The sequence below is a fragment of the Lissotriton helveticus genome, chromosome 7, assembly GCF_964261635.1.
Source record: "Lissotriton helveticus chromosome 7, aLisHel1.1, whole genome shotgun sequence".
Lineage (NCBI taxonomy): Eukaryota > Metazoa > Chordata > Amphibia > Caudata > Salamandridae > Lissotriton > Lissotriton helveticus.
In genome coordinates, this window is record NC_136068.1 from 851,431,822 (window position 1) to 851,448,848 (window position 17,027).

At 42.9% G+C, this 17,027-nt stretch overlaps 1 protein-coding gene and 1 pseudogene across 1 annotated transcript in view; both read right to left on the reverse strand.

Moving 5' to 3' along the window:
- Nucleotides 1–17,027, reverse strand: part of KCNIP1 (potassium voltage-gated channel interacting protein 1) — a 1,548,155-nt gene that overhangs the window by 958,721 nt on the left and 572,407 nt on the right. The window lies entirely within an intron of this gene.
- Nucleotides 15,929–16,940, reverse strand: LOC144767119 (uncharacterized; annotated as a pseudogene).

The window sequence follows — 17,027 nt, forward strand, 5'->3', positions numbered from 1 at the left end:
GCAGGTCAGTGCCTGCGGGTAAAACCGCCAGTAAAGCATGCCTGATCTGGACGTACCTATACAATTCCCTCTCACTGAGATCATACAGTTCTTTCAGTCTAGTGAAGGGTATTACCCCTCCCTTTTCCCAAAGATCTCCCACCGTGGAGATCCCTATAGTGTCCCAGTGGGAAAATCCTTTGCTGTTTCGTAGGTGTCCGAGGACTCGAGAGTCCCACAGCGGAGTTAACTTGGTGATTTTCCCTTTCCAGCCCAGAGCAGCTGTCACTGTGTGCCAGATTGTGACCGTTAATCTGGTGGGTCCCACTAAAGCGCGGATTTTACGGCGGTCATATAGCGGATTCAACATGTTGACCGTGCCCAGTTGTCCCCTGTCAGCCTGAAAGGCTGGCTCGACGTGTGAAGCGTGAAGCCAGTGGTTGATGGGCTTAAGGTGCGCCGCCCAGTAGTAAAGTTTTAAGCTGGGCAGAGCAATGCCACCCTCAAACCAACCTCTATGTAGTTTCGATTGGGCGATGCGAGCAGGGTGGGTCCCCCAGAGGAGGCTGGAGACCAGCGCCGCGACCGTCTGAAAGTACCTAGGGGCTACCGGGTAAGGCGTGTTCTCAAGGACATATAAAAATCTGGGCAGAGCCATCATCTTGTAAAGTGCAGCTCGTCCCAGGAGTGTTAGTGGAAGTTCCGACCAGAACTTGACATCACGCCTGAGCCTATCTAGGTGGGGTTTCAGATTTTTGTCAATGAATTCTGCGGGGTCTCTAGTGATGTGGATGCCTAAATACTTGAACGATGAGCCCGCCATCCGTAGAGGACAATTCAGGTCGAGGGCTGGTGACTGTCCCTTCAGAACATAAAGTTCTGATTTATTCCAATTCAGGGTGTAGCCAGAGATCTTGCCATGAGCGTCGCAGAGCCGTAATAGGGCTGGCACTCCATCGTCGGGATTAGTTAAATAGATCAGCATGTCGTCTGCGTACAGTGACAGCCGATCCTCCCAGCCCTCCCTCCAGCAGATGCCCTTAAGCAGAGGGGAGGTCCTAATGAGCGTGGCGAGTGGTTCCCCCTCTCCTATGTTTGCTTCCAGACTGTCTGGGGTAACAAAGGGCAAACAGGCCCAGGTGTGAGATACATTTCTCAGTGGCAGGCAGGCAGCCCTTAGAGGTCGGGTAGGGGTGGGCAAGCCTTGAAGCTCAGGAAAGCTGAATCCAACCCCCCGGACTTTCTGCTCAGAACATGAACACCCTGTCCCACACCCAAGGCCTTTTTGTTCCCATGGGATACATTTGGTTTAGGCAGAGAAATTCCAGCTTTCTAAAAGTGCCATTATCTGAACAGTAACTTTAACATGACTTTACCAGTAAAGAGGATTTTAAATTACAATTCATTTGAATGGAAACTGCATTTCTCTATCTGGTCCTAAACTGTATTTGGCACATATGAAGCATAATTGGTTAATCCAGTATTAGTCTATGGGAGGGATAGCCTTACAATAGTTAAACAAGACTTAAGGAGTTTTTCACTGCCAGGACAAGTAAAACTTAAATAGAGATGTCCTACTCTTTGAATACCATGCACTCTACCCTAGTAGATTTTAGGGCTTACAGTAGGGGTGACTTAAAAGTAAATGATAATGCTGAGAATGTACTTATTAGAGGTGATAGCAGTCTATTGTTGCAGAAAACGTATGATTCTCTCCCTCACTGATATTAGGTGCAGGGGGAGCCGCAGCATAGAGTAACTTGCTGGAGAGTTCTGCCTCCTTGAGGTTGATGTTGTACCTTCTGCTCTCAGAGGAAAGGGCTGCCTTGGTACACTGGTATATTGCCACTCCGTGTAGGGACCGTGGCAGAAGGCATGTGGCATGAAGAAGAAGCATGAGGTCACTGGTCTTTTGCCATTTAAGCTTTGCTTGCTTTATACTCCTAACCCGGGTCCTGGCAATTTGAATTATATACATTCCTTTACAGACATAGGACCGTGTTTTATATGTTCTAGTGATGCTCTGCAAATTGATTACTGTCCTGAAGATGACACTATAATGGTCCTAGAGGTAAAAATTCCTTCGACGATAGGCAAAAAGACTTTTTATGAAGAAGCTGATCAACTAGGAGCTAGCAATAAATTGATAGATTCTTCCATTATTATGTCTAGCCATTCTGTTTATTTGCCCTGCACCAGACCACATCACTGTCTAGTATCTTTTTCACAATCATCTTTTATGCTCCTTTTATCACTGCACCCACTTGCACGGTGAGATCACTTTATTTCACAGAGCACCATTGTTGCCTATTGTAGATCCTTCTGTAAAGTGTTTAATTTTCTCAATAGTTTATGTACACAAAGGATTATTGTTCTGTAGTCAGGTAGGTCTCTGAGTATTATTGCTAACATTTATTTGTATGTGATTGAATTAATCGACAATCAACCATTAATATTGTTCATGGTGGTAATTGAAACCTTCAAGGATATTTGTTGTTTGTTTGATTACTAGATACCATGTCCTTCCTAGGTCGATGGATAGCTTCTTTGGTTGACTATGCTTTTGTTATTATGCAGGGGCCCCATGGTTGCAATGTGTTTTCTCATTTCTGAATTGTGGTCATAATGATGGAGTTCTGCCCTCACGCTACCTCTGATATGGGCTGGGTCTTGCGATTAATGTTTATACTGAAGTAATGCTGTTTGGGGAGGCCACACTTTTGTGGTCCCCAGGACTGGTGGCCCCCGGATCTAGGACCAACACCAAGCCCCAAACAGATCGTTAAAAATCTCGGTGTGCGTCTAGACAAAACTCTTCTGTTTAAAGAGCACACAAATCAAGTAGCAGGCTCCTGCTTCCGAGTCATTGGACTGCTACGACGAGTCTTCCCATTCCTATCAGATTCCTATAGGAAGACTCTCGTCCAGGCCTTGGTTATAAGTAGACTGGACTATTGTAATGGCCTGTTGATCTCGACAAATGAGGAACAACTAAAGAGACTCCAGGTGGTCCAGAACACTGCTGCGAGACTAGTTCTCAACGCCCAGCCAAGGTCTGCCTCACTCCCCCTCCTGACAAAACTCTATTGGTTGCCAATTAGACAGCGTGTAAAATTTAAAATCTGCTGCACTATTCACAGATTTTTGTTTGGCAATGGACCTAAATATTTAAAAGAAATATTCAAACCCTACAAACCCAGTCGTACCCTGCGCTTCAGCAGTCAGCAACAACTTCAGGTTCCAAGGATAAAAAAAGCTCAGCAGGGAGGGCAAGCCCTGTCCTACAAAGGCCCCATCCTATGGAACTCACTGCCCCCTGCTCTCAAAAATACCATAAATTTTCAATCCTTCAAGAAGTCCTTGAAAACTTTTTTATTCGTCGCCTGTTAGGATTTTCCCCCCTTCCTTTTACTGTTCAGAACTAGGTCCTGGCTCCTTGGTAATGCGTAAGCGCGGAGATACCCTTTCGAGGGTTGACTTCCAGCGCTATAAAAGAATATAAATAAATAAATAAATACTTTTATTTATCTGAAGGGTCACTACCTTAGTTGTGAATGACTCCTTATAATCCTCCCTTCCTTGGTCTAGATTAAGGTAGCATGGGAAGTTATTAATTGTTTCTTTCAGAAAGATTTAGTGTCCCGTATAGAAAGCAGGCCTCTGTCTGATCCTCCTCTAACTTTACCCCATATTTGTCCACAACTGTTTTGATGACTGCCTTGTACATGGTAATGTTATAGGGTGGCTGTTAGACCTGGCATATCCTGGCATGATTACCCCTGACTTTTAGCCTCTACCTCCTTTGTTTTTAGATGCTTTGGGTACTTTGCCACTGCTGACCAGTGTCAAAGTACAAGTGTTCCCTGTATAAAGTGTAAAGGTAATTGGTTGGCCATGATTGGTATGTTTGCCTTACTATTAAAATCCCTAGTGATGTGCACTGTGTGTGCCAGGGGTAGTAATGCAAAGGTGCGCAGAGAAGGGAAGTCAGGCCTTCTGTGTAGGGCCTGTGCGCAGTTTGCTAAGTTAGCATGTTGTCCTGACAAGTGCAACCACTTGTCAGGCCTTACTTTCCCTTTTGCGTACACAGTGGACACCCCTGTGGTAGGTCCCGGGCAACCCTTGGGCAGGGTGTAGTGTAAGTAAAAGGCAGGACATATACTGAGGTGTGAGCTATGTCCTGACAGTGAACAACACTCCATTTTATTTTCACTGGTGAAAGGCCATAGGACAGAATGGGGAGGCTGGGTATTGTGTTTTGTTAGCCTAGTTTCCTGTAAGTTTAAAATGGAGAGGTGAAGTTTAGTGTGTATGAGCTTAGTGTCATAACACATCTTTATATGGAAGTGGTTTTGTCACTTTGTGTTCAGAAACCACTCTTTTGGAAAGTGGCTGAGTATTGTGCTTTAAGCGTTTCTGTGTGTCTCTGCTGAATGTGGATTGACTGTCTGGATCTGAGAGGTTAGAGGAGCTGGGGGAGGCCTTGACCCATGGAGGGGGTTGAGATGGCACCAGGCTGACCTGCAGTTGGAGAGTTGGCGAGGAGAAGCCCCGGGAGGTGAAGAGGCCTGGGCTGCTGCTATAAAACAATTGACCCATCTCCTTCTGAGTGATTAAGGATCCAGACCACCAGTAACAAAGGGAAAAAGGTGACACTGGGAGGGAGGCACCCAAAACTGATTTAGGGAGCACAATGAACTTCAAAGACATTAAGGGGTATAACTATGAGAGCTGAAACACTTGAATGTTGGAAAGGAACAGAAATGGATTGAGACTGAAGAGGCTTCAACGCCTTTCGTGGTCAAGAGGAACCTCTGCTAAGGAAGGAACAACTGAAGAGGCTGCTGGGGAAGGACCAACCCTTGCTCCGTGATCTGGGGCTGGTATGCAGTTTGCTGTTCTAACCAAGGAAGAGGCTGTTGGGACTGTACTTTGATCGCTGGGTCCCCCTGCTTGACGAGACTGGGCTTTGTGCTGTACCTTGTTACCCGAAGGGCCCAAGATGAGATGGCTCCCTGTTTGGAAACACAGGAGCATAAAGGTTTCCGGAGAAGTTTCATGCAACACGGTGGGTGCGTGCTTTGGTAGCTTTAGATCCTCGAAGGTGAGCCCTGTGATCTTGGACACACGGAGGAGAAGTGAGACTCAGGCGCGCTTGGCGCATGTCGTGGTGCACAGGAGACATTGGTGAAGAGCGCCTGGTCAACGTGAGCACCGAAGCTGAAGTGAGTCTCAGACGTGCTGGGTGCATGTCGTGGTGCACCGGGGGCATTAGTGAAGAATGCCTGGTCGGCGTGTGCATCAGAAGTCGAGTGAGTCTCGGATGCACAGGGTGCATCAGAGGTGTTGGTGAAGGTGCCTGGTCATCAAGTGCACCCGAGGAGAAATGAGGCTCGGACACAGTGAGCATGTCATGGTGCGGCCGAAGGCATTGGTGAAGAGTGCCTGGATATCGGGGCACCGGAGTTGGAGTAAGTCTCAGTGAAGCAGTGTGCATGCTTTGGTGCAACCTGGGACTGTGGAGGTGATTGGCTGAATATCGTGTGCACCAGAAGAAAGTGAGTCTCTGCAGCGCGGTGTGTGTGTCTTGGTGCCAACTGAGACCGCAGGAAGGAGTGTCTAGTGAACGTGCACTCGGAGTTGACATGAAGTCCCATCAGCGTTGTGTGTGTGGCTACGTGCCTGAGGAGACCCGGAGGGTGCTGTGGTGAACGTGCACCCGGAGTATAGTAATCTCAGGGGCATGGGGTACGTGTGCCCTGCGCTCGCCTGAGACCTTCCTAACAGTCGCGGCCCGGCAGCCCCAGAGATGAGCTGCCAGGCCGAGCCGCTGAGGTGCATTGATAAAGTTCCGCACGGAAGGCCCAGTTCGCAAAAGGAGGAGAGGACGGTCACGCCCCCAGGTAACATGGATCACTACCTGAGCGGGGTGCAGGCTCAGAGGGACACTCTCTCTGCCTCTCAGTCCTTCTGATGACGTAAGCCTTTGCTTCGGCTTAGATTGTGGCCCGTACTGACGAAAGGAGTAGCAGTACTGTGGCCCGAGTAAGAAGCTGTACTTCATGTCATCGTTGAAACCTGTGGGGGGGTAACTGTTATCAAAGAGGCTGATTGTCATAATACACATTGACAATATTGCTGCTAACGAACTGCCAGACTGTCTTATGACGCCTGACTTTATTACTGCATAATGCAGTGCACGATTGTAGCGCTACGCATTGCATTATTTCTCCATTGCAAATTACAGGATTGTAGCAGCCCGCACTGCACTATTTCTTCATTGCAAAGTACATGATTGTAGTTACGCATTGCATTATTCCTTAACTGCAAAGTACATGATTGTGGTGGCCCGCATTGCAATATTTCTTCATTGCAAAGTACGTTATTGGGGTGTGACGCATTGCATTATTCCTTCATTGCGCAGTACATGATTGTAGCGGAACGCATGGCATTATTTCTCCTATTGCAAGGTACAGGGTTGCATCGTTACGCATTATATTATTTATCCTTTGCCCAGCACAGGATTGTAACGTTACACAGTGCATTATTGTTAGTCCAATCCAACATGTGTTATTCTAGCATTGCGACCAGCATAGCATTTTGAAAGCGTTGGTTGGGATTTGAACCTACCAGCCAGCCAGAACGAATATTACCCTTTATTATAGGATGGCTTTTGTAATGTGTGGTCTGATCGTGTATCTTTCTATATAAAGTTTATACTCGTTTTATCAAACTAGTGTGGAGTACATTTGTGGTGTCATCAGGGGGTTGCTGTGGGCGTGGTGCCCATACTGTACAATCGTGCCTTGTAGATAGGCCTGGCTGCTCGTGCCAAGCTACTGAGGAGGTGAGCATGGCTATCTCAAACGGTGTCCTTACTTGGCCTAACATTGAGTGAGGAGTCCCGGGGTTCGCATTTGGTGACAGTGGTGCGGGACGGGAACTCCGACTTCCAACAGTGGCATCTTGAAGGATATTTGTCTATTCCATAATCTGGTGAATTTGTTTTGACTCCATGACAACCTTCCTCTATTGAGCCTTCCCCACCAAAGAGTTCCTGTTTAAACTGACCTCACAGGGCTGTTGTTTGTACTCCTAGATTTCATTTTCTAGCCCCTCTTGACACTCAGGAGACACTGGGGCCATTAAATCTAGTTGTTCTAACTCTGGTCCTTTTTGTTAAAGATTTGTTCCTCTAGGAGGGAAGGCTAAGCATCTTGAACACCTTTTAAGGAGTTGTGAAACTTCTTTCATTGGATCAACACCTTCAATTGGGCTTGGAGACTCCACATCTTTTTCTCAGCATTCAAGTCTTTTATTCAACATCCAGTATTAATAGCCTCTTCTTTGGCGCAGAAGGCTGTGTTTGCTGGAATTCCTTCTCCTTCCTGTGCTTTTGACCGCCTTTTGGAGTGTAGGCTGGAATTGAGTGCTTGCCATGTCCAGTATCCTTGGTTTGGAATCTCTGAGGCTTATTTTGCTTGCACCTTCCCTTGACTGCCCAAACTTTAAGTGACTGGTTGGCTTTGGAATGTTTCAAATCAGATTGTTTTGGCTTGTCACTGTAGGAAATTGGGTCACTGGTTGAGGGTGTAAAACCCCACTCAGCCAGCAACCACAATTGCTTTCAGGATGAAGGCACAAGCGAACCACAAATTAACGGGTGCTTAACCCTCTGGTAGCTTGGCACAAAGCAGTGGGGCTTAACTTGGAAGCAATGAATAAAGATTTTATGTAGCACTGTAATTAAGTGAAACCACAACATGATAATAATCTCATATCAAGAAATTTAAAAAAAAGATAAAAATGTAATAAATTGAGACATAAAATACAAAAATCCAATCAGTAGAACCGTAGATAGGCAATTTTAAAGATTTAAGTAAAAACAGTGCCTAAATGCACAAAGCACCAACTGTTGTTACCTGGTTGGCCAGACCAGGACAAAGCCCCAAGTTCAGACTGACTTCAATGGAAAGTGGACTGGATATAGGGACCAAGTTAGGCCACCTGAACACTGTAGCTTAAATCCAGGTTATGTAGAATTGCAAGATCCCACATGGATGATGTGTTGTGCAACTGTTGTTCTGAAGGGCTGGGATGCAAGATCCTGCATCGAGGAGGTGTCACTCAGAGGCAGTTGTAAAGAGCTGGGGGCTCCTTCATTGGACATGCATTCTGCAGTGGCAGTTCCAATGCAGAACTGCAAGGCAATGAGATGCACTGCGTCAGTTCTACTTAGACCATAGCTAGGCTGGCAGAGAAACTTCAGGCCCATTTCCAATGGTCCAGGATTGGCGTGGCACCATTTGGGGGGCAAGACTCACAGCGGTTAGAGTCCAGGTGCTAAGTACAAGATGGTTGGACCCTTTTCTGTCCCTAAGGCTCTGATCAAGAGGCCAGCAAAATAGCACTTGGAGTCACACTGGTGGTCCTGGATTCAAGATGCAGGTCCAGGCCTTTTCACTCAGGCAGCAGGGCACCAAGGTAGTAGAGTAGCTGGGCAGCAAAGTAGCAGTCCTTCATGCAGCAGAGCAGGACAGCAGTCTTTCTGAAACTGCCACTGGTCCAGAGGTGTACTGAAGAGTTGGGTCTGAAGGTCCAATATTCATACCTCATGCCAGCTTTGTAGTAGGTGAAGATTCTGGAGATTTCTACTACCAGAGGTGTTTGGAATTTCCTGCCTCCATGCCCTGGCCCCAGCCTATCTGGGGGCACAAAAGGCTAGTGTCAATCCCTTTCTGAGTGTGCTCAGGCAGAGCCTTTGAAATGTGTAAGTGTGATAGGTGACAGCTCCTCTCACTTAAGTCAGAGGTTACCCATGATGCCAATCTCTATTCCTCCTTTGTCTCACTCTCTTTGGGCAATACAAAGAGACTAACTGCCAGCTACACCTAGTTATGTGACCGAGGATACAGGCTACAAGCATCAAATGGTTGGGCCAAGAAAATGACAACTTTATAAAAGTAACTAATGATTTGAGCACAATGGCAGAGGCACTGTTTTTGTCTCTAGATAACTAGCATTTCTAGCAGAGATTCTAAAAGTGCTCACACATCCCGATGCCATTAATGTGTATTAACCTTGACTACATTGCTGAATTTAGCTGCGAAGAAGCTTTCCTGCTACCAAGCTTTGAAGAAATAAGATACACACAAGCTTTCACCAGCCCACAGTCCTAAAGAGAACCCCCAGTCAGTTGTGGTTTAAAACGCGTTGGTGCGAATCTTCTGGGAATTTATTAATAGTGTTTACCAATATGGAACATTTGAAGAAATTATATGAATGTTAATCCTTTCCATATTAGAGGATGTTTTAACCCAGATGTTGAACACTGAAATGATTTCAGCCTCCTTTGAGCTGCTATGAACTAATCCCTTCGAATGAAATCATTTGGACTGGTTTACAATACAATTTATTTCCTTTCCTGTGTCTATCCACGCACCATGTGTTGCCATATTGGTCATTTATGTAAACGTTTCAAATATTGCATGATTGTTATATGGTCTAGCTTTGGAAATGATTTTCATTTATGTAAAAGAAGAGTGGTTATCCTTGTTTTAGTCTGAGTGTCATGTAAACATTGTAACTGAAGAAGTGTGTAATGTAAACACTGGTCAAGTTTATTAAATATCTTGCCCTTTAGTAAGAAAATACGTAATTCATTCAACCCCCCCTTTGATTGTTTATAACTTCATAAAAGTGGCATCTCCAGAATAGTGACTTAAAATCTGACTTTACCATTAAAGAGGGTTCCAAATTGCATTTCCGTAGACACCAAACTCGACATGCCTACCTGTTACCAATTGAAAGTTAGCACTTAATAAATGCAATAAGATACCCCAGTATTATCATAAGGGAGGGATAGGCCTTGCAGTAGTGAATCACATTTTTGACAGGTATTCACTACAAGACATGTAAAAGTTTAATGTACATGTTCAGCATTTTCAATATTCTGCACCCTGCCCAAGGAGATTTTTAGGGCCTACCATAGGGGTGATGATTACATGTACTAGAAATGAATGCTTAGGCTTGGCAGGAGATTTATCTTGCAAGTCGAGATGGCAGTTTAAAACTGCACTCACAAGCTGCAATGGCAGGCCTGAGATATGTTTGAAAGGCTACTTAAGTGGGTGGCACAATACGTGCTGCAGGCCCACTATTAGTATGTAATTTACAGACCATTGGTACAGGTAGTACAACTTTATAATGACTTCAAGTAAATTAAATGTGCCAATTGGGTGTAAGCCAAGGTTACCTTGTTTTAAGGAGTGAGAACATGCACTTCAGCACTGGATAGCAGAAATAAAGTGAACAGAGTCTTAAGGCCAACAAAAATTAGATCAGCAAAAATGGAAGGGTAAAGCAAAACGTTTGGGGGAAGCTCACCCTGAGGCTGACAGGTCTACCAAGCAGCAAACGTGTTTGTGGTTTTACCTGACGCTCATGAACCTTATGAGTCCATTTTTTCCACACCATTTCCATTAAGTTGGCAAGTAAGAGGTAGAGAAATTGTGTGCTAGACCATCTCAAAGTGAGATTTCTGAAAGCGAGCAGTCGCGGATTGTTGCTGCTGCTTGTGTTGAGAAAGCTGCTGCTTGCGTTGAGAAAGCTGCTGCGTGCGTTGAGAAAGCTGCCGCTTGCTGTTGAGAAAGCTGCCGCTTGCTGTTGAGAAAGCTGCCATTTGCCGTTGAGAAAGCGGCCACTTGTCATTGAGAAAACGCCGCTTGCCATTGAGAAAGCTGCCACTTGCCATTGAGAAAGCTGCCGCTTGCCATTGAGAAAGCTGCCGCTTGCCATTGGGAAAGCTGCCGCTAGCCATTGAGAAAGCTGCCGCTTACGTAGTGAACGCTGCCGCTAACGCAGAGAAAGCTGCCGCTCGTGCAGAGAAAGCTGCTGCTCACGTTGAGAAAATATACATAAGCAGCAAAAAGAAGCACCCTCTGGTGCTCCCCTTGATGCAGTTCACACTGATTTTACAGCACGAGAGAAATGCATGGTGCTAAAAATCAGCACGAACAGCGCAACGCACTAGACTCCACTGCTCAAGGAACTCCATGTAGCAGGGCAGAGATTTTTCTGCACTTCTTGGAGCTCTGCGTAGCACGACTCCACAAACTCCATCCAGGCCTAGTCTTGCCCTGGAATTTGGCACATGTCTCGCAGTACTTAGATTTATGATCTATCAGCAACTAGAGGTTACAGACCTTGTGGCTGTCCATTTACGAGAATTTGTGGTGGCAGTTAGAACGGGATAAGGCTGTGCTCCACATCATTTTTTTCAGTATTGGTCCCATGAGGTTGATGTCCCAATGGGCCTCTCTGAAACTCGTCGGTGTCTTTCAGCATTTTCCCCTGATATTTCAGTGGTTGAACGTTTCTTTTGGTTAATCCAATGTATTTCGGTTTTTTGTTTGAAAATCTTTTTTCCTGCTTTTTGACCCAGGGCTTTTGTCCATGCTTCCATACTCAGTGGTAGAAAAAAGAATCCAAAGATGGCGACCAAGCAGAGCGACTTTCAAGGCAAGTGACTGACATTATTCAAAGAGGGACATAGCATGAAATGGATGACAGCGAACGCCCAAACAAGAAAAAGAAAAGCAAAATAAGATTATTCTTGACTCAACCACTAGATTGCCAAATAATGCAAAGCAAATATATACAGTGCATTCCAGTTAGCGATGCTCCATTTGGGGTTCTTATGTTGCAGCAAAAGTAAAAGAAAAAAAACCCCATAAAATGCAAAACATCTGTTTTTTTTTTAAGGATATAAACCCATTTAAAGAACCAATTCAGTGGTACTCATTGTACCAAACTAAGATGGATTACCAGGTGAGTCAGTCTTCCAGCGTTTCTGGGGCTTTTAAGTTACAGATGGATATCTCAATACACATTTCACTCTTTGAGACGTCTAGCCAGAATAAAGGCATATAACAACCTTTAAACAAGAATGAGTTTATAGTCAAAAATATTTCTGGAAATGTCTCAGGTGTGCAGTGTGTATCCACTGTAGTCTTGATAATACATTTAACTATATTCAATGTAGTTATCCAATCGTTAGTAATAGTTGTGCTTTGACTTAATTTCAATATTAGCATTCTTTGAGAAATGCAAAATGTTGGCACTTTGTTTCAAGAGTTAAACCCAACAAGTCCTGACTTCCCATAATCTCTTATTTATGTAGGAGATTTCCCAGGTTCAAGAAACAATAAAGCATTATAAGTCTCTGACCACAAGCAGACATTCCATAAGGCTGTGCATGGAGAACCATACTTCATTCAGTTTTCAAACCAAGAGCTTTTTCCTGCTGCCAAATATGTAGCCTTTCATATTTTCTCTTGCATTCTTCTGTCTCATTTGCTAACAATCCTGAAAACCAGAAAGCATTTCAGATCCATGTAGGGTCTTCCGAAATCCACACAGGGTGCTCGTGTTCCGCCTTCAGGGTGCTGTGTTCCCAATAGCGGTTTTTATGGAAATATTAACAGCACATAATACAGTTTTGGATTTATATTTAAACTATTGATTTTACTGTATTCAAACAAACATATTCAGTCAGAATGGCACTTATGATTATGAATAATTGTATTTACTTAAACAATAAAAGTGTATTTGAATTGAAAACTACATATTTTCATTGATTTGTCTGAAATAACTCATTTAGTGCCAGGTGTACAAGTAATGTTGTGTTTATAAACATCCTGAATGTGAAAATGCCTTTTACAATGCACTGCATCCAGTTTTGGAGTCAATAACATTTACTTTCTCTTAAAATCGGGTTGAAATGGATAATAAATCACTATTTGGAAGGGGTGTGTGTTAGGGGTCTCTTCTAAATAGTGATTCCTACACATATATATCAAAGGTTTAGGACTGAAAAAGCAGTTGTAAAGCCTTGATAAGTCCAGCGTCTAAGTTGTAAATGTTAAAAACAAGTTTGGCGGGGAGTATGCAGTGGTCCAACAGAACACTGACAACTCTCAAAAAACGTTTCATAAAAAGTAAACTTTATTTTTAAATGCAGTCCCGTTTTATTTCAGGAAAATGGGTTCCAGTCGAAAAAAAGTTTATTTCATTTAAAGGAAATCACAGACATGGTGATTTGCTGATTCAAACAGGCTGCCATTCCTATTGGGTAAGCCACTATTAGTGACCTACCTCATGAATATTAATTAGGTAGATCAGCTATCAAACCACTATGATATTGAATTTTCTGAATCAACCAATTTGTACACAGGTCAGTTCGGCAAATTATTTACTGGAAGGAAAAAGTCTGGTCACTAATTGCAAACAGTATTTTGCTAGCTGTAAATAGTATATCTGGCCCATGTTAAGAAAATAGTGATTTTAACTTGCAGACACTGATTGCAAAATGTAGTGACAAAGTGTACCTGTGTACCTATTGGCTGAGTGAGCTTGTCCTTGATAAAAAGGTACGGAATTAAAATGTTGTAAGTTATTGTTATAGAAAGATAGTGTAATGTTTTCCAGAACTTTACAACCAAAAATTGAATTCCTCTTATGAAGTATAAAGTAAGTGCCACTGATGGTACAGATCTGCAGTCCACTAATGATATAGAGGGTGGCTCGAGTGATGACGTATTTTTCCAGTTATTACGGGTTGCTGCAATTTCAGGAAATAATAACAAATATACTTGAGACATGCCATGCTCTTAAGGCACAATGTCAAGTGCCACCCATTAGAGATTCGGCAACTGGAAAGATTCCAAGTTAATATTTTCCACTTCTCATCTGGTACTTGAAAATGCTCAAAAGCCCTTTTATTCCAAGTAATAATATAATTAAGGTGAGTATATTTTAGATAGTGATGAGAGAGGAGCACTATGCGTAATGCATTTTGTGGATATCCATATAGATAGTTGTGATGTTTTTCTTTCATTTGAATACATGTGCATATTACCAGTCTGTAGTACGTTTACACAGAGGACCAGAACTTCTTTTTCTAAATATGAATATTTGTGCATGGAGCACAGTTGCTGATTATACGGTTGCAACATATGCACTGATAAATTGTGATGAATGCAGTGAGTGTTATAGGCCTTTGCCTTTGTGACATTAGAATTGTGGAATGTAAGGTTTTATGTGGTATAGATGATTGGTGGATGCTCAAGTGGAGGAGGAGTATGTGCAGATGTGAGAGAAGGGCTTCCACTGTAACACAAGATTTTAATACAAAACTTTCGCTGTGTCCTGATCAGTCTTTTTAAAATTTCCTCAACTTTTGTGACATACTGATTCAGCTATTTCTCCTCTATAACTTAAATCTACATGATCCAGTGGATTACCTCATGCCTTATACTAGCCACAAGAAGGTTACTGCAACTAGGCTTGTCTATGAAGTTCGGAAATAGACCCTACTGAGGAAGGAATAAGTAGGCAAATATTGGATGAAAACCTCTTGCAAGTTGTCAGTTCTAAGTGTACAATTAATTAACCAAATAGTAGAGATGAGCAAAAGAAACTCACCAAGTAAAACAACAGAAATCTGGTTTGCAGTTAGGGTGAACAACCGGCAAGGGTGTAAATTCAGGATGGTGAGCATAAAAATTCAGGACAAAGCGGCAAACTTCAGGACTAAAATTCAGGACGTAAGTCGACTTTTATTACTAAAATTCACAACAAAGGGGAAGTTTTACAGACATTCCAAAGGATGCAGCGCAATAGTATATAAGTATGTAAATAGACAACAAACATAAGTACAAGCCAAAAGAAGTCTATATTAGGTTAAAAAGTAGTATAGCACACCAAGCAAAATTTGCCCCTTAACATGATTTCAAGTACATGGACGCACAGACAGTAGCAATATTAGTTTTAGTGTCGGGTTTATGAAATTATACTTTTTCTTGGAACTAACACATTACAGAAGTTCTTAGTTCCTAAGAGAAAATTGGTATGTGCATGAATGTTTTACGTTCACCTGGATCTGCAATTCCTCCTTAACAAGTTCAGCATCATGCCTATTTCGTGTACCAGTCCAGGTGAACTTCAATTGAGAAAAAATCCTCTCAGTAGGTGCATTGCTGCCTGGCAAGCTAAGTATAAATATATGATTTTTTCATGTTGGGAACATCACAACGCAACTTTGACATAACATTCAACCATTTCTGCTTGCACGCCAAGTTAGTACCTGCCACAACTCGCAAAGCAGGAGCAATTATATTATATTTGTTAAATAAGTACCGCAGTCCCAGATGACCGGTCAAGTTGACCGCATCAGCAGCTTTGCAGAGCTGCTGAAAAGTGAGAGTTTCTCTTAAGCAGCATGGTTCTAATGGTAACAAGTAATGGCTCTTAGAAAAATCAAACCATTTTTCTTAATACTTTAAGGAGCGCTCTAAAAACAAAATCTCTCTGCATGCTTGTGCTCAACTCTGAATCATCGGACATTCAATAATTGTACACTTGGAAACCAAAGAACTGATTTTTTACTCTGTCCTTTAAGTTATTCTGCAATATCCTGAAGATGCCTGGTACCTTCGGGGCACTCAGATCATCCTTCTCAAGCAGCAAGATAGAGATGCTGAAAATGACCAAAATTTCATGAACAAAGAAAATGTAACATCTGCCTTGTGACATAGTAGCCTTCCCACTTTCAAATCCTAGAGTACCCCATAATGCTCTGGGTATTTTTTCTTGTCCAAGTGAAAATAAACAAGATTTCAGTGCTGCCCAGCATTTCAAAAGTTGTTCAATGGTTGGGAACAAAGTGAGCCACTGTGTTGGGACATGTTGAAACAAAGGCTGCCATTCTAGGACCAGAAAAGAAAAAAATTATCTCAAACTGTTCGCTTAGCTGAAGAAGAGAAATGGATGTAGACTTTTAAAATAAAGGATTCTACATCCATACAAAGCCCATTAATGACTTGTTTAGCACAGTTGTGCAGGATGTGGACAGTATAGTTTGCAGGCAGAATGTCTTCATTTGCTCCCTTCAAAAGCTGAAATACAGAATTTTTGTAGCAGCATCAGCTGCAACCTCATAGAAATTCAGCAGATTGTAGTTCACACCGGAAGTGAAAGTAAAGTGCCTCAACAAAAGTGCATATAGTTTAATGCTTCCTTTGTTTGAGGCATTGCTGCAAACTGAGAATTATCCATATTTTAATCTTCATATGCTTGCTGCAATGATAGAGGTGCTAGCACATTCATAGTGATACTTGATGCCTATGTGCAACCACAGGATGCTTTCATCGCAATTGATGAGTCAGGATAAATTACTTTGGATGTCTTGAAAAAAAAATCCAGGAAGTGGCAGAAGAAGTGATGTTTCGCAGCATGGTACACCTGAGTCACCTCTACAGCTGTGACCTAAAAAAAAAAAGAAAATCAAACACACAAGCATCACACAAAGAAAGTCTCCACTGGGAAATACAATAGTGGCCACAATGGGCCTTAGAGCTGCAAATTTAAATTAAAGGGTCAGCTGCTCGCCCAAAAGCAATTATAATGTGCTCTTGATATAAACAGAGTGAGAAAACCATGCTGAAGGCAACCTGACTTGGTAAACACTGCTGCACATTTAAAGAGAGTAATAGAAAATTGCACCATGGCTGGCATAATCAATGTGGGAGTCTTATTAAGAGTGTGACAAAGCAAGAAGAGTGTTCATGAATTACATACAACTTATGTCACATTATGACAAACCAAGCAATGACTTACTTTGACTACTTCTGGCTAGAAGCTTGGTTGCAGGTATGACACGAAATTGATGCCCTCTTTGCCCTGCCTGAGGCATTTTTCTTATGTTGTTCTCCTGCCTCATGCATTTTGATATCCCACTCTCCTCCGTGGGCAATGGAAAAGTCTTCATGGAACAGTCTGCACTTGGCCTTCTACACATCTTCTGATGACTTTCGAATGTTGTGTTGTGTAAGTTCCCATTCTGGTCTGTACTTCACAAAGCACTTTTTTCTTTTTTTCTTTGGTGGCTCTGGCAAGATCATTTTAACATCACCAAGGAAAGGATTTTGAATTTTTTGATCCTATTAAAAAAACTCTTGTTAACATCACGCTTCAGAATTACAATGAAA